At 41.3% G+C, this 25,399-nt stretch overlaps 1 long non-coding RNA gene and 1 other non-coding gene across 2 annotated transcripts; one reads left to right on the top strand and one right to left on the bottom strand.

Moving 5' to 3' along the window:
* Window positions 1-1,990: 1,990 nt before the first annotated feature.
* Window positions 1,991-25,010, bottom strand: LOC131480313 (uncharacterized). The gene is made up of 3 exons (XR_009245407.1): window positions 24,859-25,010; window positions 11,660-11,803; window positions 1,991-2,125 (listed from the first exon to the last, which is right to left on the bottom strand). It is a non-coding gene; the product is annotated as an uncharacterized LOC131480313 (long non-coding RNA).
* On the top strand, window positions 20,994-21,100 carry LOC118757899 (U6 spliceosomal RNA). Its single transcript, XR_004995411.2, has one exon. It is a non-coding gene; the product is annotated as a U6 spliceosomal RNA (small nuclear RNA).
* Window positions 25,011-25,399: the final 389 nt, after the last annotated feature.

The raw sequence follows: 25,399 nt of genomic DNA, 5'->3' as shown, positions 1-25,399 counted from the left end.
AGAAGATGGCTCAGCGAAGATGGTATGGCGCTCTCAGTTTTAGTTCTACTGGGTTTCAGGTACAAATAACTGGAATTGTGAGCTTGTGGCTAGGTAGAGAAGTAAATGCTAGAAATTACACCTTAGAATCAACTGCTGAAAATTGATTATTGAAGCCAAGAACAGATGTGCTAACATAGCATTGAGTGGGGAAAGCAGATAACAGCGGGTTAGGATTTGGAGGAATATCAATGACAGTGGCTTGAAAGAGAAATGGAATACACTAAAAGATGACATAGCATCAAGGTGAGGCAGGACAATCACAGGTGGAGAGCTGAGCATCAGAATCCTTTCAACAGAGGGCCAAGAGTGACTAAGGCTTCACATTGATGGGAAGAAAGGCTATAATGACAGTGCACACATCAGCTGTGCCACACACTGAGTTATTCCCACTTAAAAAATATCTTCTCTGAAATGCTGTCATTCTTTTATTTTAGCTCTTCATCACCCTTGTTTATATTACTTTACTACCCATTCCCAGTTCCTGGTAATTAGTATCTAGTAAAATCTAAGTTTAACACATAAATTTTGAACATGAACTTGGTCATGGCATGAGCTGAATTGCAATACTTGACTCAAGTTCACTTATTGAGGTTCTATCGCTCCTCTCTATCCCATAGTTCAGAATGCAGCTTTATTGTGAAATGGAGTTAATGCAAATATGATTAAAATGAGGCCAGGCTGGAGTAAGGCAGCCTCCTAATGAATTGTGAATATCCTTATAAAAATGGAGGATGTGGACACAACACACACAGAGAAGACTGTGTGAAGATGAAGGTAGAGACAGGGTGATTCAACCAAAGCTGAGTGCCCCAGGGTGTCGGCAAACCCTCAGTGGTCAGGAGAGGGGCGCAGAGGACATTGCTTTCACAGCCTTAGAAGGCACCAGCCTTAATGACCTCTCCTGATCAGAGAGAAGGAAGTCCTGTCTCTTTTGTTATTACAACACTACTAAACCAGCACAGGTCCAAAAGCAAGTAGGCAAACAATGAATTTTGTCAAATAGCGAGTTCCAAAATCTCATTAACCACATGGAGAACAGTGACTTAGTTCACTCTTGAAATAAGTGTGCTTACATAAACCATTTAAAATCCTCTCATCTTTCAAATTCACTTCATTTTCCAAACAAAGTCATTCTTTGACTAAAGAGGGAAGAGCCAGTTTTGGAGACAATCTCTACTATTCCGGACTGCTCGCTCTTCCTAATCTAATAATAGAATTGGCCTGTGCACAATGATTGGCTACTACACAGTTCAACCATCGGAGGTGTTATAGGAGTCAAGCCAGATGACGTTGTCCATTAACAAGTAAAAACTTACTACATGTTTTTCACTGAGGACATGATGAGGATTTCTGGGAATATGCTGTTAGCACTGCTTTTTGATATTTAGTGTTACTGGAGAAAAACGCCAACATTTTTAAAGATGCTTTTTATTTAAATGTTGGGTGTTTATGGCCCATCATCGATGACCTTGGCCTGGCAAAATAGTCGCTCTATACAGTGGAAATGTGCATTAGTAGTCAGGTTACTGAGTGGGTGGCTTCTGTGGCAAATACTCCACTTTGGCCACCCTTCAAGGACTTTCAGCATTATATATTTATATTTTCAGAACATTTAGAAGGTTGATCTATGGCCAAAGATTTCCTTCTCAGAAAAAAATTAATCTAAATGCTAACATCCATAGGATTTAAAATATGATTTTATGAAACATAATACATGTTTATCATTGACCAAATCTTTGTAAAATCTTGTAAGATCCTCTAACCTTAAAACCAAACAGCAATCAGATTTTCAGGTGATTGTAACAGGCAAAATCCTTATTTGTGTGGGCGATTACTACAGACAATTATGAACTAATGTTGTCAAAGCAAATTGCTTGAACACAAGAGTATGTAGCTCCTTATTGACACTTACCTTGATGATCCTTATGCCTTCTTTCCACTTACCTGTGAACACCCTCAGTTCTTCTCTGGTTTCATTCTAGTTTGTTCAGTGCCATTTGAAGCGAGAGATAAAAATAGTAGTCTTCCATTGGCAAGTGTTTAAACTTCGAATGGTTGCCTACTTTGCCAGTTGTTCAAGTCACTACACGGGAACAGCAAGAATGGTGTGATCACCTGTGATGACGGAGGACTGAGTGAATCTTCCACTTCTACATTAGCCAAATGTATAACAATCCACACCTGGCTCCTATCCCGCAACATTTGGGACACATGGAGGTTAGGGATGGTGGAAAACTCTAAACCCTATTCTGCTTTTAAAAGAAGCAGCTGCTACTCAGCCAATTTCTGCCAAAAAAAAAAAAAAAAAAAAGTGAGATTTCCCAATTTTCTAAGAAAGGCTAGAACAATAGATTTTAAAGCAAATACTAAGAACACTAACTTTCAAATATCAGGGGTTATCTCAGCTTCTTATTGCTGCTGCTGCAACAGAAGTACCAGACAATGGCTTAAATACCAGTGTATGATCCTACAAGCTGTGGAGGTCAGACGTTAGCAGATTTCAACTGGATGGAAATCATGTAACTGACAGAGCTGTGATCCCTTCAGAGGCTCTAGAGGAGAATCCATTGCCTTAACTTATCCATTGTCTAGAGGTTGCCTGATACCTTGGCACATAGCAGCTGGTCTCATATTCAAACCTGGTAGCACAGCATATTCGACCCTTTCTTGTTAGGACCCTCTAGAACTTTCTTGGTCATGCATCCTTCTCTAATTCTCCTGTCTCCTCCTTTTCCTTATTCGGACTTTTGTCTCATCCTCCACCCAAGATAACTATGTTTCACATTCTAGATGATTCCCAACTACTTACTGAATCATGCTGGATGCCAGAGTTCAGAGGAATGGGGAGGAGCAACTTCTGACTTTATAGCAGAAGAATGACAGTGGGGAGAAAAGAGACAAAATATAGGAGGCAAATCCCATTCCTGAATATTCCAGAGAGGAATCTTAGTACAAAAAGCAGCAGCTAGATAAGGCTGAGAAACGAAGCTCACACAGGTTAAAATCATTTGTGACCAGGCCCAGTGCAATAGCCAAGTGGCTAAATCCTTGCCTTGCATGCACCTGGCTCCCATATGGTCACCAGTTCATGTCCCAGTTGCTCCACTTCCCATTCAGCTCCCTGCTTGTGGCCTAGGGAAAGCAGTAGAGGACGGCCCAAAGCCTTGGGACTGTGCAACTGCATGAGCCCTGGAAGCAGCTCCTGGCACTGGAGTTGTGTAGCTCTGCCCATTGCAGTCAGGAGATCTTTCTCTCTGTCTCTCCTTCTCTCTGTAAATCTGAATTCCTAATTAAAAAAAGGTTTTTTTTTCTTTTTTAATCTATTTTATTGTATTGTTGTTGACAATCTTTACATAGTTAATTACAGTTAAAGAAAGAAAAAGAAAAAAAAAAGGTTCAGGGGGATAGGGAAGTGGGTAATACTATTACGTCCATATTGTTTCCATCATGTATCTGAGGTAAAGGGGGATATTGACGGAGAAGCCCCACCCGGTTTCCCGCCCACCCCGAGTCCCGGATGTGGGGCATGCTCTGAGATATGTGCTCGAGTGGTGTTAATAGTTCTCCGGTTATGAATCGCTGCCAGTTTCGTTCGATGAGGTCGTCCACTGATTGATATGGTCCATTATAAAGTCTCCGTTTGCCCCATATTTCGCTGCCAACATATAGCTGAGATGAATGATTGATCTGCTCTGTCTTCTGTCTTTTCTTGATTAGAGTTCTGAGTCCAGCAGTTCGATTGGAGAGATCTCCAAAGAAACTTTGAGGTATTCCCAGACTAGTTTCTTGTATGTTCTAGCAAGCACAGGGCCCGGCACAGTCCATCACCCCGATCAGCTGGTGGTTTCAATTGCTGTGTTGGTTCTGTTTTCGGTCCCAAGTTGCACTGGAACCAGTGGGTGTTGCAGTCCAGCCTGGTTCGGCCGTTACATCAACCAGTGGGAGCTGCAGCCTAGTTGGAGTGACCCACAATAACCCCCACCAGGCCCACCCCCTACCCTGGTTTGCCAGTATGTGTAGCAGAAGACCAGTCTGTCCCCCATCCCATTTGGCTCTTGTACTTGTCAATGGGTATTAAAGCTTAGTTCTATCTAACCAACTCAACCATCCAGCCCTCACGGGTGTTGTTGAGTGCCTCTCTATCTAGCCACCCCAGCTCCCATCCTAGTTTTCATGCCCTCCCACGGGAATAGTGACCCAAGAAGGGGGAACCCACTTTTCCCCTCTCAGGTCTCTCTGTCCCGGTTTATGCACTCTTTATGTGGTTCTGTGATTTGACTTGACAGAATTAGTCCCCAGTGCCAGCTTCTGCGGCTATGCCCATACATCCCTCACCCACTCTAATTTATGCTTGCACCAGCAGGAATAATCAGCCCAGCCTGGCTTTTCCCTGGTCTAGTCCACATGCAGCGCACAGGTGATGTAGCCTTGCTTAGTCTGGTCTGTCTCTATCCCAGCCCAAGCTCTCCAGTGGGAGTAGCTGTCCAGTGAGGGGACCAGCCCCTTAATCCCCCTGCCGGTTCTGCCCTTCCCTTCCTGGATCTCACGTGTGCTGGTTGGGTGCTGCATTTATATCCAGTACAGGCAACCACGCCCTGGCATTCCATAATGTGTACTTGTTTTGTCGTGACCAAACCCGGCTCATCCCACACTCTGTTCTGGTGATCGGATTTGCCAGTGGATGACATGAACTGATTCAGCCTGGTCTGCTCCTGACCCATGCTGAATGTGTGCCAGTGGGAAACTTTCCATGGCCTATTCTGGGCTGTTTCCTATCACGCTTCTTGCGCTAACATGCAGGGACTGTGTCCTGCCAGAGGAGTTGCCCAGGCTCCTCCATCAGAACCCCTCCCAATGCCAGATTTTGCGCATACCAGGGGGTCCTTGAGCCAACCCTACCCAGTTCACCTCCTGTCCTAGCAGAACAGTGGCTTTTCCTGGCTGGCTTTCACCCCATTCTGGTTCTTGTTGTTGGATGTTTCAGCCTGGCCATGGCTCGTCCATACCCACATACAGCTCACACATGGCTCAAGAGGGGATTGAGACCCAGCCTAATCAGTCCCACATCTACCCTCTGGTTCTCCATGACACCAGATGGTGTTGGGATCTGAACTGGCCTGGTGTATCCAATCCCAGCCCACACTAGTGCCTTGGGTGACTACAACTGTTTCCTAGATAGAATGCAGCCCCCATTCCAGCACACATGCCCCTTGGTGGGAATCTCAACCCAGTTAAGGTGTCCCCATGCCTTCCCAACTGGGCCTGTTCCTAGCTGTAGATCATGCGCCTGCCAGTGGTTGCTCTGACTCAGCTTGTCTCAGTCCCTCACTTGTCCTGGCCTCTGCCTTAGACAGTGTGACTTAGCGTCCTTGACTCAAGTAGCTACCTAAGCAGCGATTCAGACAACCAATACCCCAGAGCTCCCTGGCCGGGCGGCAGGCAGGCAGAGCCTGGCACCACATGGTGCACTGGCCGCCCTGGGGGAGGCCGAGGACTCGTTCACTGCCTTGCAGCAGTGTCTTTGGCGTAAGCCCCCAGCATTGGGTCCGACCTGGCAGGGGCACCCCCCCACAGCCGCCACACTGTGAGGAGCAGTACTTGCCCCCGATCCCAAGGCCCGAACCCCTCCCAAACTCACCCTGCCACAAGATATTGGCAGCTGGGCAGAGTTAGGAATTTTAACCCAGTTCCCAAGTTCCCTCATGGCGTACTTACCCTGAGGGAAGAGCTCTCTTGGGTCCTGGGGGAGGCCGAGGACTCGTTCACTGCCTTGCGGCAGTGTCTTTGGCGTGAGCCCCCAGCATTGGGTCCGACCCGGCAGGGGCACCCCCCACAGCCGCCACACTGTGAGGAGCGGCACTTGCCCCCGATTCCAAGGCCCGAACCCCCAATTAAAAAAAGTTTAAAAATGATTTGTAACATTTTATATTAAAAGTGTTTGAAATGTTTATTTATTTGAAGTGCAGAAAATAGAGAGGAAGAGGAAGGAAGAAAGGAAGGAAGGAAGGCAGGCAGGCAGGCAAGAAAGAAGGAAGGGAAGAATGGTGGAAGGAAAGAAGAGATTTTTCTGTCTTCTAGTTCATTTCTGAAATGCAACAGGCAGAAGCCGGGTGCCTGAGACTCCATGTGGTCCTCCCACTTGGTAGAAGGGACCCTACTACTCCAGTCATAATCTGCTGCTTTCCCAGGATCACTAGAAAAACCTGGGTTGGAAGGAGAAGAGTGGGAATCCAGCAGGCACCCTGATATGGTTTGCAGGTGTCCCAAGTGGAGGCTCAACAAACAGAACTACAAGTCCTGCCCTACGGGTTATTATGTCCCAAGATTTGACTTATTTGAAGGGGAGAGAAGGTGACGGAGAGGGAGGTGAGGAGGGAAATATAAAGGGAGGGAGAGAGATTAAGTGAGCAAGAGGGAACGAAGAAGCAGGCCTTCATCTGCTAGCTCACTGCTTTCAAATGCCTGGAACATCCAGGGTTGAGCCTGGCTAAATCCAGGAGCCAGGAACTCCACCTGGGTTCCCACATGGGTGTCAGAGACTCAAGTACTTAAACCTTCACCCACAACACTTCCTAGTGTTTAAACCAGCAGGAAGTTGGATTGGAAGTAGAGGCTGTAATAGATCTCAGGCACTCCAGTGTGAAATATGAGGGGCTCAACTCACTGTGCTACAACTGCCTCATTTTTAACACTTTATGTGTCTACTCTGATAACTCCCCATTAACATTTTTCTTTGTCCAACATTCTGAAAGTTTTTTTTGTCCCCCCCATTAACATAGGGACAGTTGATCAATTAGTTGGTGCCACCTCATTCATCAGAATAATTTTTAATTTATATTGAGCTGCTCCTTAGTAGGTAACCTCCTTTGGGTCATGGTTTTTGCTTAGTTACCGCAACCTCAGGTGTTTCCCCTTCTTTTTCTAGGAGGAATTTGGGCACAGATGCAACTTGGAGCATTGACTGTGACAGTATCTGCCTTCATAACAGCATTTGGATGAGCTGAGTTGCTTTTTGCTTTTTTGGCAACTTACTTGGTTTGGCAAAGTTAGAGTTGGTACAATGAGTAAACAACATTTTCACCATGATTTATGATCTGCTCAGGTCAAAGCTGAAGCAGGTCAGATGCAGAACTGGATCCATGCCTGGCTGGAGTTTTCTTGTCTGCTGGCAAAAAGGTTGTTTTCTTATTTGTTCCAACAAGTTTCAGAAATTTTACTGATAACTTGTGCAAACACAATCAGCAAATACAATGTGAAGAAAGATGCTGTCTTATTTGTTATGGTAACCCTAACACCTCATTTAGTATGGGCCTGGGTTTATCCTCTGTGAAGAATAGTATATGAGGAATTGGCTTCAGCTGTGTGGCATCTAATGCATGTCAAGTAAGTCAGTCAATCTTAAATAAGAGATTAATATTTGTCTCATAAGAATTATTAACATGGCTAAATGAAGCAATGAGTGTAAAATATTTTGTGATTTTGAGGTCATTAAATGTAATGAGCTATGATTATGTGTGATCTGAATTATATTTACATTTTCCAACATACTTTTTTCTTTAGGAGAAAGCTTTTATATGCAATCTCACTGATTCTCTGAAGTAGGTGATTTTTAAACAATTACAATTTTTTCCTAGGGTCATTTCAATTCACAAAACTGCATAAGACCACGATGCAATTTTAAGTTATCTGGAAGATTTATTTATTTTACTTGGAAGTCAGAGTTACAGAAAGAGAGGGACAGACAGAAAGAAAAATCTTCCATTCACTGGTTCACTCCCCAGATGGCTGCAATGGCCGGAACTAGGCTAGTCTGAAGCCAGCAGCCAGGAACTTCTTTTAGGTCTCTGGTGTGGGTGCAGGAACCCAACGTGTTGGACTACCCTCTGCTGCTTTCCAAGGCCATTAGTAGGGAGTTGGGTCAGAAGTGGAGTAGCCAGGACTAGAACCTCTAACCATATGGGATGTTGGCACTGCAGGTAGAGATTAGCTTGCTGTTCCACCATGCTGCCACCACGCCTTTTTTTTTTTTTTTTTGCTTTTTATTTTAGTTTTTACAATTTAAAAGAATCTTGAAATTTTAATCTTGGAAAAAAAAACAGAACTTGGTCTATATTCATATTATAAAGAGTATGAGGGGCCCGGCGGCGTGGCCTAGCGGCTAAAGTCCTCGCCTTGAATGCCCTGGGATCCCATATGGGCGCCGGTTCTGGTCCTGGCAGCTCCACTTCCCATCCAGCTCTCTGCTTGTGGCCTGGGAAAGCAGTTGAGGACGGCCCAAAGCTTTGGGACCCTGCACCCGCGTGAGAGACCTGGAAGAAATTCCTGGTTCCCGGCTTCAGACAGACGCAGCACCGGCCGTTGCGGCTCACTTGGGGAGTGAATCATCGGATGGAAGATCTTCCTCTCTGTCTCTCCTCCTCTCTGTATATCCGGCTTTCCAATAATAATAAATAAATCTTTAAAAAAAAAAAGAGTATGAGCAATAGCAGGGAAAGCTTGTACATAACTGCCTTAGTTTCAGAGTCTTTTTTTTTTTTTTAACATTGATAGTTTTTGAGAAGGTTCAATCTCATTAGGGAGAGTGATGGATGAACCTCCCTTTACGATACAGAGTTAATTGGACTGGAGTAAGCCTGTCGACGAGATACTCTGGAAGGAAAAGCAGATTTCATCACAATCACATGCTGCCTGTGCCCGAGGCACTGGTTTATGGGTTGCTGAAAACAACTGCAGTCCTTTTGCTTCCACTGCTGACGGACAGGAACAGGAGAGCTGTATAAGACTCATCCAGCTTATCACAGAGCTGGTAAACCACAGGCTGCCTGAATCATGGACTCTCTCAGAGCTTGGCACAACCTACACACTTGTTTCTGAACTCAGTTTTTTGCTTTCCCTGTTACTTTTGCACAATTAATTTCGAGTCTATTCATGTTCCACATCTCTACCTACAATTAAAGTGTTCATCTTACTGCTTTAATTGAGCCATCTTATCCTGTTGGGCATCAGGAAGGAGTTAACTGTAACATTCCAAGCCTTGTTGTTTTCAAGTTGATCTTCAAGGGATCTTTCAATTGTGCGAAGCATGCCTTGCTGCTGAGAGAGGCCGCTGTCACGTGTGAGACCGCAGACCTCTCGGAGGTAACAGTTACCACTGCAGTGCTGCCTCAGCATTATAGAATTACTGCAAATGGCCAAATGATACAGTATTGTTACATTTGCAAATAATAAGAACCTACTGTAATACCTATCTCTTAAATTGTAATAACCATCAGGTAATAGAACATAGGTAAATGAATGAGAACAGAGTATAATAAAAAAATGTCAAGACTCCTTTAATGCAAAATCAGGTTTGTTGGATGTTAGAGAATTGCTTCTCTTAAGGTGGAAGTGTGATAAGTGCAGGTTATATTTAGATATTTTTTCTAGAATTTGGTACATTCATGCCTTTTGGAACATATGAGTTACATCAATACTTTGCCACTTGTGGACCAAGTGTAGCTGGGCTTAACACTCAAAGTAAGAATCAAAAAGGGTGTGGACCAGTTGGGCAAGGACACTGTTCCTGCCAGAACAAGAGCTAGACAAAGTCAACCTGGGCCAGAGATATACTGGTGTGCACAAGATTTGCCACTGGGAGGAAACCTGATAGAGGAGTTTGGGGAACTCCTTTGCCAGGACATAACCCTGCAGGTGAACACAAAACCAAAGCAAGGAGCAACCCAAATCAGGCCAGGTTAAAGTACCTTCTGGCATATATGTGGGTCATATATGTGGGCCAGGCTTGGCCAGTTAATAACATCCACTGGCAGATCTGAAAACCAGGATGGGGTGCAGGAAGGGCCAGGTTGGGCCACAACATCAGCCAGTTCACATTAGGGTCAAAACTAGGGGATGGCTGGGCCAGGCTAGACTGCAGCACCCACTAACGTGAGCTGGAACTGGGGGCAGGCTGGACTGAGACAGGGTGTAGCACATGCTGGAGGCTGCAGATGTGAGGTAAGCCATGCCAGTCTGGGGATGTTAGGTGATGGGTTCATGAGCTCCGGGAACAGGGTGTCTAGTGGAGCCCAAGTCACCTGGCCCAGGTCCTTGGGCCCACTTGTGAGAACTGGTCCTTCTCAATGGGAAACAGAAGAGTGGAGAGCTGGCCCGGATCCACACAGAGATCTGACAGCCCACTGATGCCTGCAGAGGACATCCAGTACCATAGCAGAGGAATAAGAACAGAACAAATTGGACAACTATTCCAGCCAAACGCTTTCAGCAAACATGTGGGTGAATGGAGACTCTAACGTCAACTGTGTCAGTCAACAGACATTGGAAGTGTTTCTTCATCCATGGATTGGTGAGACCGACTGCATTTCAGGACGATGAAAACCACCTGGACATAACCCTCGGAGTGGGTGCCACATCAGGACCCTGGGTTGATACTGGGTGGCTGTTCCCCATTTTGGGTACTGGGATGGTTGGGAGCCTGGGTATGGCTCCTCCTCTTATCTCCCCTCTGCCCCCCAGAAACAGGAAGAAGAAATATAAAATGTGGAAAGAATGATATCACCCACTTTTTCCTATCGCTGGATCCTTCCCACCTTGATCAACTATGTAATCATCTAAAATTAAAACAAACAAACAAGCAAACAAAAAAAATTTTCTTTTGCCTTTGTGGCCAGATAAGGAGGAAGTCAGGTCATAGCTGCTCAATCACCCATCATCCTTCTTCACTCTTCTTCCTTATCTGTGAGAAAGGATTTGTGTCTATCCGTTGTGAGTGTGTGTGTGTCTGTGTGTGTGCGCATTCTATGCTTGTGTGTATGTAGGGGACAGAGGAATTTTATTTTGTAAATGTAGAATTTAATTCTTGGTCTGAAAATTTAATATAGCTTAACGGATGCATTACAGACATTAGAACTAAAATCATAAAGAAAAACTAAGAGAATCAACCATATATCAAATATATTACAGTTGAGGCGGAAGACAGACTTCGAGCAAGAAAGAGACACTGCCAATAAAAATCACAGATATCTGTTACACACACACATTGCCTAAACATAAAAATTACTCCTTCTGGTGCAAGTGGTAGGCAAGATATATGTTTTCATTTTAACATTTACTGAACTAAAAATAGCAAACTAAAGGAACCAAACTAATAATGTCAAAGGACATAACATTAGGACAGACTTTGCGATGTAGCTGTTAAGTCATCGGATGTTCACACTTCAAAACCAGAGTGCCTGAGATTGAATACCTCTCTGTTGCTGATCTGATTTGCTAATTTGCATCCTGGAAAGCAGAAGATGATGGCTCAAGTATCTAGGCCTCTGCCACACATGTGGGAGACCTGGATGGAGTTCCTGGCTATGGTCTGGCCCATTGTGAGCATCTGTGAAGTTAACCAATGGGTGGAAGATCTTTGTCTATTTTGTTGATCTGCTTCTCAAATAAATAAGCTTTTCTAAAAGCCTGTAAAAATCCAAGACATGAAATTGTAGATAAACTAGCAAATAATTTTAATATATTTCTGGGAGATTGAACATCAGCAAAGTATCTTGTTAAATGAAGCTGGTTGAGAAAGTCATGTTTATGGATCATATGGAGTGAAGAGGAGGTAAGAGCTAACCTGTTTGCATAAGCCCACAGTCTCTGGCTGGAGTCCATAGCAAGGGAGTATTGTGGTGAAGCTGCTGTTCCCCATGGAATCACACTTCCTTCTTCTCCAAACACTCAATGATTCTTCTCCAGAGGACTTTGGACCCTAAGTTATCTACAGACAAAACATGAAAGACTGTTGTGTTTGCAGGACTAAATTTACACTGTGAAAACACAAAAGTGTGACTGAATGTGAAAGAAATGTGTAGGGGAAAGTATAAGGATGCTAAAACGCTGATAGGTTTTTCAAAGATATAAAGAGAACAGATATAATGATTAATAATATACACTGAGAAGAATAGAGACAAATAAATGATGTTAAGCTTAGGAAAAAAAATAGATTCACTTATTTGAAGGTAGGGTTACAGAGACAGTGAGAGAGAGAATCCTTCATCTGCTGGTCACAACAGCCAGGGCTGAGCCACACCAAAGCCAGGAGTTGAGAACCCTCCCTAGGTCTCCCACATGGGTGGCAGGAACTCAGGTAGTTCGGCAATTTTCCGTTGATTTTTCAGGCACATTATCAGGGAGTTGGATTAAAAGTGTTGCTGCTGGGACTTGAACAGGTGTCCTAATGGGATGCTGGCAATATTGGTGGTGGCTTAATCTGCTACATGACAGTGCTGGCCCCATGGCCTCGATTCTTTTCCTGCTTTATGAAATGCTTTAAAGATGGTCTAAAAGTGGATAAATCAAAACAGAGATTTTATCGGACTTTGCAGAACCTGGAAGGCAGTTACAAAAACTCAAACCAGAAATTACTGAAGGAGTGTCTGTGGGATGTAGAATTAAATGTGAGAAGGGAAGGGGAGTAGTATTATTATTGTAGAGAAGCGAGAACAGTTTGAACTCAATTGGACAAAATAGTGTTTATTTTCCCATTGTTTGACCATGCTTAACTAGCATTGTTTATAGAAGTAGAGCTAACATGCATTGAATATTTATTTTGTATAAAAGGCTTTGCATATGGTAAGTTACTTCACCAGATTAGAAATCTAATGAAATTTGCATTAATTTTCAGATTGGTAAGAAGTGAAAACTGAAGCTTAGATACACACACACACAAAGCTTGCTAAAGGCAACCTAGTTTTACATGGAGAGTTATGCTTCTAACCTAGATTTGTCTGACTCAAAAACTTCAATTCATAATTCTCTTACTGGTTTGTGTAATAAACATTTGTTCAATTTGTTTTTATATGCCAGGCTCTCTTGCTGGTGCTGGGACTATAATGGTGAATAAATTTTCCTTCTAAGGATCAGCGATGGAGAAAAAGACAATATTCAAATAATATACATTGTGTCCACTGGTGATAAACGCTTTAGGAAAAATTCTACCAGGGACAGAGTATAGATGTGTGTGTGTGTGTATGTGTGTGCATGAGTATATAGTACTTTAAGTATCCAGGAAAGAACTGAACAGGTAATTTTGAGCATTGTAGGCACCAGAGGGAAGAAAAAAGAATGAGGAAAGAAGTGTTGAATCAGAGGCAGGATCTAATGTTTAGAGATCAACTAGGTTACCACGGTTCTAGCAGACTAAATGAGAAGGAAAATGACCCAACGTAAGTATAGCAGGAGCGGCCAGGTTAGGAAGGACCTGGAAGATCAATGTAAGACCTTTGGCTTTCAATATGAGTGAGAAAAATAATTTTAAGTAAGAAATACAGTCCGAGTTGTGCCTTCAAAGAATGACATTGGCTACTTGGTGGGGAATGTTCTGTGTGGGTGTGGGAAGATAAAAATAAGGATAAGAAATAGGAGCTTATCTGCACAGATTCAGGCAAGACATGATAGCAGATTGATCTGGACGGTAATCACAGGAGTGGGAAGAAGTGGCAATATTCCGATATTTTTGAATCAATACCAGCAGAATATCCTGACCCATTGGGACTGTTCCAAGACAGAGAGAAAATACAGATGATATCAAGATTCGTGGTATGGGTAAATAAGAACACAGTCAGCACTTACTATAATTAAAAACTCTGTAGACAAGCAAGTTTGAGAGGAAACATCAGGGGTCAGTGTGTATATGCCAGTTACATTTAAAGTGATCTTGGAGAATAGGCGGCTGAACTTCTGAAACCAGAGTTTGGAGAAGTTGGGGAAATGTGATCAACCATCCTGTTGTGTTTGGGCCTAAACAGGCTCTTAGGACATGCCATCAACAAAGGATCCAGACAAATTTTTTGTCTTTTTAAAAAATCTATTTATTTTTATTGAAAAGGCAGATACACAGAGAGGAGGAGAGACAGAGAGGAAGATCTTCCATTCAATGGTTCATTCCTCAAGTGGCTACAACAAGCTGGAGCTGAGCCAATCTGAAGCCAGGGTCCCAGAGCTTCTTCAGGGTTTCCTACACGGATGCAGGGTCCCAAAGCTTTGGGCCTTCCTTGACTGCTTTCCCAGGCCACAAGCAGGGAGCTGGATGAGAAGTGGGGCTGCCGGGATTAGAACCGGCACTCATATGGTATCATGGCATTTTCAAGGCAAGGATTTTAGCTGCTAGGCTATTGTACTGGGCCCAATTTTTTGTCTTTAACACATAAATACCATTAAAAGTCAACAGATTTGATTAGATCACCCAGAGTGAGTGAATTAGATGAAATAATCAGTTTGTGGTGAATTGAACATTTAAAGATGATAAAATTGAGGGAAAAAAGTCAGCTGAAGAGGATAAGAAAGAATTTAGTAAAATAGAAGGGCCATCAGGACACTATGAGGTATTAGAAGTCAGGTGGAGAAAACATCTCAGGTAGGAGGTAGTGAATGACTGTACCAAACGTTGGTGATAGGGAAAATGAGGCTCAGCTTATGCATTGCCCATTGCACTGAGCAATGTGGAAATCACTGGCAAACTAAACAGGACTCCCACCACAGAACTGTAGGGCCAGAGTCTTGGTTGGGATAGGCTGAAAGAGGAAAAGAATTAGAGACAGAATAAATACTCATATGGAATAAGGGAGAACGAAGAAGTACGAAAATAGCTAGAAGGGAAGTAGAATTAAGAAGGTTTTAAGGTTGGAAAAACATGTTTGTAAACTTGTGAATTATGCCCAGAATAATTATGTAGGAGAGAAATGAAAGAAAGGCTGTAGCCTCATCATTAAGCAGATACTTAAGCAGTTTCAGTTATCAGCACATATGGTTCATCAGTAGTGATAGAAATATAGAGCATATGACTGAGATATAATTAGGCAAGTAGTTGAGAAAAGTTTAAAGTCTATTTTGATGATGCTCATCTTATTGGAAAGTTAGGTTGAGTCATTGTCTAAGCATGACAGGTATGAGGTGGTTGTGAAGGTCACAGAAAAAGACTAATGAGGAGGGGAAGAAGCAGATGAGTAGGCTACACCTATAAGGAAAGTGGTGGCTGGTATATTATTGTGATGCTATGAATTCAATATTGAGTGCGTGCATGTGTGTGTGTGAGAGAAAGAGTGAGACAGAGCAAGAGAGACAGAGAGGATATTAGTATGAGTGTATGTGCAAGTGTTTAGGAGTTAGAACAAGGAAAGGTAGATGAGGGGCAAGGAGCATACATTTTCCGCCTTCAGATCCAGAGAGATAGAAAGCTCCACCAGAAAGCTGCAGGAAAGAATCCAAGGGAAAAGGGAGTTGTCAGTTTGGAAAATAAAACGGAAAGAAACACTCATGGAGATTTTGTTTGAAGATTATTTTAATGACTGAGCACTGCTGAGGGTACAGCCATAAGAAAGATTGGAGGAGTTAAAGATGAAGTGGGAACTGGAGTCACAGACTGATGGAGATGAAGATTTGGGTTTGTGGAATCTTGTGCGAGGTTGCAATGATCTGTGCTGACTGAAGCACACAGGGATAGAGCCTAGGTTGTGCAAGAGGGACCGTGGATCTCTCGTGGCTGGGAGCTCCTTATTTTGTTTTTCTGCCAGTGGACTCATTTGGAGCATGAGAAGGCAGTGTTATGATGAGTAAGAGTGATTCTGGATCCATATCTTCAGTCACTTGATCAACGATACAAAGATGGTTATTGGCCCGATATCTACCAGGATAGTGGATGCTAAGCTCAAGGAGGGCAGGAACTGTGTCTCATTTTGTTCACTTTTGCATCCCTGGTGCTTTGCATAATGCCTAACATGTAAGAGAATACCAGTAAACACATGACAAAGAAATAAATAAGGAAAGAAAGTACTGGGGGACCTAGTTGACAGGCATGTTCATATAAGCAGCAGTGTCATGAAGCTGCCAGTCAAATGTGACAATGTTCAGGGCGAGAGGTGAGACATCTACCCTTCCTTGAGCAGTACATATCTGTAGGATTTCCTGCATTTCTGGCCACTACACTATAAGACGAACGTAATCTCAGAAATGCTAGAGAGATTAATTGGATAATTTTTTATTGACTACAGAGAAATCATTGTTTAATCTCAGACTCCAACTCCTAAGAGATAAGCTGTAAAAATATTTGTAGAATAAGGCAACAGACATTTTATAGAAATAAAAATCTCCCCATCTCTGTGATTGGAACACACTTGGAACTGTTATTTTCCTTAGTGTCAGAAGACTGAGAATCAATTCTCCATCTTAACGCAACTTATATGTCTCTTATATGTCTCTATTTGTATTGCACCTGTCACTACCAGTCGTTTGTGTTACCTGCTGCCCTCAGTAATTTTTTCTATTTCCTGCTTGCTTACTGTTTATTATTAATTAGGAAAGAATGCTTAGTCATTGTCTGTTGGTTACACAACCATCACCATGCATTACAGACTGCTTTGCGTCATCTTGCCTCATCGTATCAATAATATTTGGTGGTAGTTTTATATACTTTTATCATTATTCATTTGTTTTAATTTTAAGAACTAATAGTTTTTAACATTTTGTCATATTCACTTCACATGCAGATGTCATTCACCTACTCACATGGAATGCTACACAGCCATAAGACTGAAATCCCATCTTTTGCACAGAATAGATGTAAGTGGAAACCATTATGCTTAGTAAAACAAGCCAGTCTCAAAACACAAATATCATATGTTTTTTTCTGATTGGTATTTAAAATAAAATAGAAAAATGTATGGGAATGAAATGGCTATTTTGGAATATGTTGTTTTTAGCCCCTTTGGACTTTCCTACTTTTCAGTTGTTCAAGGCTATCATTTGTGGTGAATTAAGCCTATAAATACACATAGGATTAAAATTAAGTCTTAGCAAAAACTGATGAAGAGAAGAAAGGATGGGTATTTGCGGGAAGGAGTGGAGTGAGGGAAATCAGATTATCTTCTTAGAAATATACTTATGGAATGCATAAAATCCATTCCATTTATAATAAAAATGAACAACAAAAACCCCATTATAGTATTATCACAAAATGTAGGATTTATGACAGTGATAATACAATGTGGAAAAGGATATGTTTTCATGTACATATTTTATTTCATTAAAATAGTATTTATAACTATAAAATATAAAAAATAATGACAACTATACAGTTTGAGGATATCTCTACATATATTAACTTCTATAAATAAGAAAAAATTGCTAATTTTTGCAAAATTGGAACGAAATGATATGACAGTATAATTTTATATCTGCACTTCTCCAATTGCTCGTGATCCTGAGTATTTTTCCATATGTATGTTGGACAGTTGTACTTCCTATTCTTTGCCATTTTCTTTAGATTGTGTTGCTCTTTTTAAGTTTCTTGAGTTCCTTATATATTCTGGATATCTTCATCAGATAAATAATTTGCAAATGTTTTCTCCAATTCTATCATTTGTCTCCTCACTGTTATTTGCTATGTGAATATATCCACTTTTGTTTTTATTGTCTGTGTTTTTTCAGTCTTATTCAAAGATACTTTGCCCATGGCAATGTCTTACAATGACTTCTCTATGTTTTCTTCTAATAGTTTGATAGTGTTAGAAATAAAATTTTGATCCTTGATTCATTTTGAGTTGATTTGAGTTGCAGTCATTTGGGGAGTGAACCAGCAGATGAAAGATTTAAAAAACAAAACAAAACAAAAACAACAAAAAACCCCCAACAACAACAAAATCTTTTTTAAAAGAGGAACTTATCTCAAAATTATTAAAGGCTATAAGTGACAAAACAATACATAATGTTAAACTGACTGGGGAGGAGGAAAACCTCAGATCTAGAACAAGACAAGGATATTCTTCGGCATTCTTGTTCAGTATAGTACTGGAAATTTTAGCAAGATCAATTAAAGACAAAAAAGAATAAATGGCATCAGAATTCAAAGAGAGGAATTTAAATTAGCCATGTTTTCAAATGACATGATTTTGTACATGGGAAAACATAAACACTTAAGAAAAGCCTGATAGAGTTGATAAATCAATTCAGTCAAGTCCCAAGGTACAAAAGAAACATACAAAAAAGTAGTTTTTTTGTAGGATAATGATAGATTCACAGAAAGAGAAATCAAGAGAGATCCCATTCACAGTAGCCATGAAAAATCAAAAAGAGGTAAATTTAAAGAAATGAAAGATCTCTGTAATGAAAATTATCAAACAGTGATAAAAAAAAAGAACACTAAATATGGAAAGATACTTCTTGTTCAAGCATTGGGAGACTCAATAGAATTAAAAGGTTTATACTACTTAAAAGAATCTACAGATTCAATGCAATTCCTTCTAAAATACCAATAACACACTTTATAGGATAAAGCAATCTAAAAATCTTACGGAATCCCAAACGCTCCAGAATAGTCAAAGCAAGGAGGATGAGAGCCGACTGAGAGAAAGAGCTGGGAGCAGACTGCAGCAGCCAGTCACTGGAGACGTTATTTGGTGAGGAATGTCCTGGGCCACACTGACTTTGGGTTTTAACTGGAGCCAGAGCAAGGGAAAGTTCTAGCTGGTGGCGATGAAGGAGCACATATCTTTCTCCTGTTCTTCCACAAAGTATCAAACCAGCAGGCAGACTTTGAAGGCGCTCAGCTCTGCCAGAAACCGTAACATTTTAAGTGAAATTAAGTGAAGCTACAAAGGCTATTGGAGTGTGTCTGTTTCTGTGCAGCTGCACACAATTAGGTGCTTCTCTCCCAAGGATAAATCTGTGTTCCATACTGGAGCAGTGGGCATCACATGTATCGGGCATATGAGGCATATGGAAGAACTTAGCCTTCTACAAGCCTGGAGGGGAGGTGCAGCAATGCACACTGCTAAGGAGGAACACTCCCAGGTAGTTGGTACTGGGAACATTTCTACTGTGTGTGTTCAGAACAGACTTGTTGGGCTAATGGAACCTTTAATACCCAGTGACAATGTGAGACTTGTGTGCAAACACTGGAAATTCTGTGACTTCACAATTGTGACTGGCATGTAGCTGGGTCTCTGGATACACAGAGAACTGTATAAATCTTTTGTGGGGAAAATGTGCTGGCATGTGTGGGAACTGTAGCTGAAGTGAGCTAACCTTGTGCATCAATCACATTGGGAAAAAGATAAGAGACCAATGCTGAGGCACACCAGGTTAATCCTCCATCTGAATTGCCAACATTCCAAATAGTGCTAATTTGTTTCTTGGCTGTTGCATTTCTGACTCAACTCCCTGCTTATGGTCTGAGAAAGCAGCAGATGTTTTAAGTTCTTGGGCTCCTGCACTCAATGTGGGAAAACCCAGAGGAAGCTCCTGACTCCTGACTTCAGATTTCCTCAGCCCTAGCCATTGCAACCATTTGGAGAGTGAACCAGTAGATGGAATGTTTCTTGCTGTTTCTATGCAAACCTACTTTTCAAATTGAAAAAAAAATCTTAAAAAAAAGAAAAAAGAAAAAAGAAGATAAGGTGGTGACTCAGTTAACAATTGTGATCATTGCCTCCCCCAACCTGACAAAGATATCCACCAGAACCATCTTCGGTGTCATCCTAGATTTTCACCCCACAGTTGAGCACTTACCAGAGTGTGCTGCCAACACCCAGTGCACGTATCTGAATATCCACTGAAGAAATAGTTATCCCACCAAGCTGTAGAGATATGGTTTCGTCGCTGCCACTCTGGCCACGGCCACACCAAAAACGCCAAGTCATATTCTTGGAGGTCCGGGAAAAACTGGCAAAAGCGGCTGCGTTTTAAAACCTTTCCTCCGCTGCTCCTGTCCCTGTCTGTCTAAGCTTTCCTACCCGCTTGTTCGTCACCCTTCCTCCCGTTTTCCACCACCCTTCTTCCCAATTCTTCCCGTTTCTATATTCCCCCCGTAAGGGCCACCAGAATGTCATGAACCAAAAAGGCGAGAGACAAAACCAAAAAGGGAGGGCGAACCAAAAAAGCGTTTATTGCCGAAAGCGAGCTGCTTATATATAGTTCTTCCGCCAATCATTTCTGCCCGTGGTCCACGGGGCGCTATCTGATAGGCCAGCAATCGCAGCCAGGGAGAATTAGCCTATCCTTGTGACTTCCTGCCTGCCCAACTGGTGGGACAAGTCCCGCCTCCTGGCACTCGGCCAGCCGCCATCTTGAAGCCCCTCATCCATGTGGGGTTGGCCGCTCCCCACATGGTTTAAAGATTAACAAAAAAAGTCAGGGGAAAAACAAAATATGCTTGCACAATTGCCTTAAAGTAGACACAGAAATGCAAGAAATAAAAACAAAACATATGAATCACCCTAAAGAATTCAATTCCTCAATATTGTAAAGTATGGATGATTAAGAGATTGATGAAATGCTTGAAAATGAATAAGAAAAAATGATCACAGAATTACTCAAAAGCATGTAGAAATACATTACTGAAATCAAGAAATTTATAGATGTTATGGATGAAAAAGTAACAGGGAGATTGGGAGTTTGAAGATAAATCTGAAAGAAATATTAGAAATGAAGAATTTAACATGTGAAATAGAAAATACAGTGTTTTCAATAAAAAGGAAGCAGAAGACAAAACATCTGAAGTAGAAATAAAAGCTTGCACACATTCCAACAATAACAACAAAAAATCAAACAAAATTAGAAAAACTCACAACAGTATTCGAGATTTAAGTGACAAAACATACATATCCTAGGTAATTCTGAAGATGGGAAATAAAGAATTAATTAGAAAGCCTTTTTAGGCAAATAGCAGACAAATCTTTCATGTGGAGAAATAAAGGGACATTGTTATACAGGAAGCACATAGAACTTCCAATAGGTGTGATCAGGAATAATGTGCATCACAACACAGCACAGTCAAACTTGCAATATGAAAACAGAAAGAAAAGATGCTGAAAGGTGCACAGGAGAAGGCAATCCCCAGGTTACCTTCAGGGGATCTGCTGTTAGACTAGCAGCTGATTTCTCATGCAGAACACTACAGGCTAAGAGAGAATGGAGTGCTCACTTCGGCAGCACACATACTAAAACTGGAACAATACAGAGAAGATTAGCATGGCTCCTGCACAAGGATGACAAGCAAATTTGCGAAGCATTCCATATTTTTATGGAACAGAGAATCAGAACTGAAATCCTAAGACTGATTTTGAGTAAGTCTGAAACTTCCAATTTTCTCACATGTCAAGGGGAAATGTTACATTACTGTCACTGAACAATGAAGAAAATATGGCAAAATATCAAAAGAAGAAAGCTAAAGGTACAGATTTTTTTAAAAGTCACTAGAGCCTTTATAAAGAAGGCAGGAAACAGAAAAACCAGCACCTACTGCTTACACTCCAGGTAGCTATGAAAATGCAGAGCAGACAATCTTGGTTGGTTTCCAAAATATCAAATGATTCCAGTCTCTAAATCCTGCCTATAAGAGGATTTCATAATTACTTAACTCTAAAAAAGTTAATTTTATTTTGTGATTTGCTATAATAAAAATATCATGATTACAAAAAAAAGAGAAAATGGGGAAAAACTATCCACATCATGAAAGAAAGAAACCATCAACCAGCAAAGCTCTTATGTACACATGAAGACAAAACACTTTCCAAATGAACAGCCTAAAAGAATTTCACATCACTTCTCCATCCCTACAAACAATGATTACAGATGTGTACACACAGACAGAAAGAATGATCATGAAAGCAGGTGAGGGTAGTCAATCTCCTAGTAAAGATTCAATGTCAAAAGGAAACAATGAAACATCTGTGGAAAATTTTAGGACAAAGTTATTACCTTACAATAACAATCCTGAACACAAAAAGAATAAATTCTCCAATCAAAAATTACACACTAGCAGAATGGATTAAAGACACCCACCTACCTACTGCCTACCAGAAACACACCTCACCAACAAAAATATACATATGCTGAAAATGAGTCTGGGCCTGGTGTGATGGCTCAATTGGCTAATTTGCCTGCAGTGCTAGAATCCCATATGTGCACCAATTGTTGTCCTGGCTGTTCCATTTCCCATCTAGTACCCTGATTACAGCCTAGAAAAGCAGTGGAGAATGGCTCAAAGCCTTGGGACCCTGCAGCTGCGTGGGAGACCCTGAAAAAGCTCCGGGTTCCTGGTTTTGGATCAGCTCAGCTCCGGTTGTTGTGGCCACTTGGATAGTTAACCATTGGAGGGAAGATCTCCCTGTCTCTTCTTCTCTCTGTATATCTACTTTGTAATAATAATAATAACACTAAAACAAACAAACATAATTTTTATGAGTTAAAAAATTAAATAATAGGGCCCAGTGCAGTAGCCTGGTGGTTAAAGTCTTCTTACATGCACCGAGATCCCATACAGGTGCCAGTTTATGTCCTGGCGGCTCCACTTTCCATCCAGCTCCATGCTTGGGGCCTGGGAAAGCAGTCAAGGACAACCCAAAGCCTTGGGACTTTGCATCTGTGTGGGAGACCCAAAAGAGGCTCTTGGCTCCTGGCTTAAGATTGGCTTAGCTCCAGCCTTTGTGGCCACTTGTGGAGTGAACCAGTAGACAAAACATCTTTTCCTCTGTCTCTGCTTCACTTTCTCTATATATCTTTCTTTCCAGTAAAAATAAATAAATCCTAACATTTTTTGATATATGCCTATAAATACATACATACATATAATAATGAAATTAGATATTTACCTCACACCAAATTAAAAAATTAACTCACGACGGATCAAAGACCTGAACTTAAGACCCGAGACTAAAAGTTGCTGGAATAAAGTGCAGGGAGAGACCTGCATTAATACAAGGGATGACTTTTGGATAGGCTCACCAAAGCATACACAACAAAACAAAGCCAAACAATTGGGACTGTACCAAACTCAAAACTTTTGAACAGCAAAGGAAATGATCAATAGAGCAAAGAAACACTCAACATAATGAATAAAAATAATTGTAAATCAGCTATCCACAAAAGATTAATATTCTGAATATAACAGCAAGCTAAACTCAACAACACCCTCCTCTTCCACCTTGCACCCTTTCTCACAAAAAACCTCACAACCAATCCAGTTGAGCAATCGGCAAATGACTTCAAATAGACATCACGTCACCTCCATCAGGAAGGCTAAAATCCAGATCACAGAGAGTAACATGTAGTGAAGAGGTTATAGATTTGGATAAAGGGCAGCACTTACACACTATTGTTGGGAATGGAAATCAGTGTGGGCACAGTGGAAAGCAGTGCAGACTAGAAGTGCCATGTGATACAGCAATCCCACTACTAGGTACATACCCAAAAGACTTGAAGACAATGAATCAAAGCTATAACTGCTTCACCATGTTTACAGCAGCTCTGTCCACAATACTCAGAATCTGGGATCAATGAAAATATCCATCATCAAATAAATGGATAAAAAAAATCTCTCTCTCTTTTACACACACGCACATTATTCAGCCCTAAGAAAGAATGAAATTCTACCATTTTTAGCAAAATGGACTGGACTGGAGAATATCATGTTGCATGAAATAAACTGGGCATAGAAAGACACGTGCTACATTTTCTCCCTTATATGTGGGATTTAAATTTGAAGAAACAGTTCCATAGTCTGCCATGTAGTGCAAGTGCCAGAGCCAAGCCTCTTCAGAGGTTCACATGGAGCAGTGGACAGCACAATCAGGTGCACATGGAGGATATGGCAGTCTATTGGAACCTGCAGAGGATACCTGGCACCACAATAGAGGGCAGAACAAACCAAACAACCACTCCAGCCATATGTTTGCAGTGAAAAATTGGGCAAACGGAGACTCTGAAATGGACTATGTCAATCAGTGGATTCTGCAATGACTTCATCGTGCTTGGAATGGCAAGATTGGCAGCAATTCATAACTGTTGAATTATCAAAACCACTTGAGCAAGACCCTCAGAGCATGCCCCATATCAGGGACCTGGGATGGGTGGGAGGTTGGGTGGGGCTTCTCCCTCAATATCCCCCTTTATTCCAGATACAGAAAGAGAAACAGAGAGAGAGAGAGAGAGAGAGAGAGAGAGAAAATGTGGAAATAATAGTCTTACCTACTTTCCTGTAACCCTTGAACCTTTGTGCCCTAATTAACCATGTAGATTGTCAAAAATAAATATTAAAAAAATTGAAGAAACAAACTAAAAAAGTAAAAAGGAATAAATGTATATATGTGTGTCTGTATTGTGGTAAATAATTTTGTAAAACTTTGGTTATTTTACCTTTGTCAATGGCTAAAATTGTAATGCCACTGTAGTTTTAACGATGTGATGACTTTTAAATGTATTGTATGAGTGAAATGATTTTTTTACATTCATTTATTGCTAATAGTCACTGTCTATGTTCCCATGTTCCCAGTAAACTAAGGTCTTTTTTTTAAAAGATAAGTTCATTCCGGTGCCAAGTTTTAGAATTTATGCAGGTTTTTCAGGATATGCATGAAACTTTTTGAAGCACTATGTATGTATTTTAATGAATTCCATGACAGAGAAATTAGCAACTGTGAGGGAAGAACAGAAGCAGAATGGAAACATAGTTCAATGTCCTCACGTGCACCCTGCTGAGAGCTTGTTCTGTCTGGATCCCTGGTTTCCTCCTCAGAGTTGGAATTTGTCAAGTCATGTGAAGATGACAGAATTAGTTCCATGGCTACTTCAAGCAAGCAGTTTCTTCCTTAAAGTTTGCACAGTTAAAGAAAATGCTTACTCTTCCTGTCTTTTCACATTGGAATAGGCTCAGAATACTATTCAGGCCACAGCTGTTAATAATTACAGAAAGCCTTTCAGCCAGAGCCTGGCTGTGGTTGAGGTGATGATACACTGGACGACTGCTCCTTCCTTTACTTCACTGAGTTCTCATTTTCTTACCTTAAGTGCTGTTTACTTTAATGACCAACACTGCAGCTGCGCCACTAATCCATCACATGTTCCTTTCTTATTGGCTTGAGACTCCACGAAGGCCAATTCAGACTGATCTTTGGTCTTTGGGTTACAGCTTCGTCTGACATCAGCTGTTTAGGACTTAGCTGGTCAGTCTGGAATGTAGAAAGTAGAGAACAGTTCATGCAACAACCTACTTTCCACTTCCGGGCACTCTAGGGTGTCTTCAGGACAAATTGTAAAAGAAGTCTAATAAAATTATATCTAGGTAGTAGAAAAAAGAAAACCAACTATTCAGATATCTTTTGGTATTGGATAATGTGTGAAGCATGGCCCCACGAACAAAAGCACAGTGTAATGTTCATTGGATAGTATGTAGGTAACGTTTTTCAGTCAAGGAAATTGAAAATAAAAATCTTGATTGAGGAGGTTGAGGTTCTGGAAGTTTCAGTAACTCACCTATGGTTGAACAGGTAATTAACTGGTGGTTAATCTTAAATTTTATCCCAGAGTTGCAAGAGTACAAAGT

This window comes from Ochotona princeps, chromosome 5 (genome assembly GCF_030435755.1).
Source record: "Ochotona princeps isolate mOchPri1 chromosome 5, mOchPri1.hap1, whole genome shotgun sequence".
Lineage (NCBI taxonomy): Eukaryota > Metazoa > Chordata > Mammalia > Lagomorpha > Ochotonidae > Ochotona > Ochotona princeps.
The sequence above is the reverse complement of the archived record's forward strand: the minus strand, read 5'-3'. Positions and strand labels throughout refer to the sequence as shown.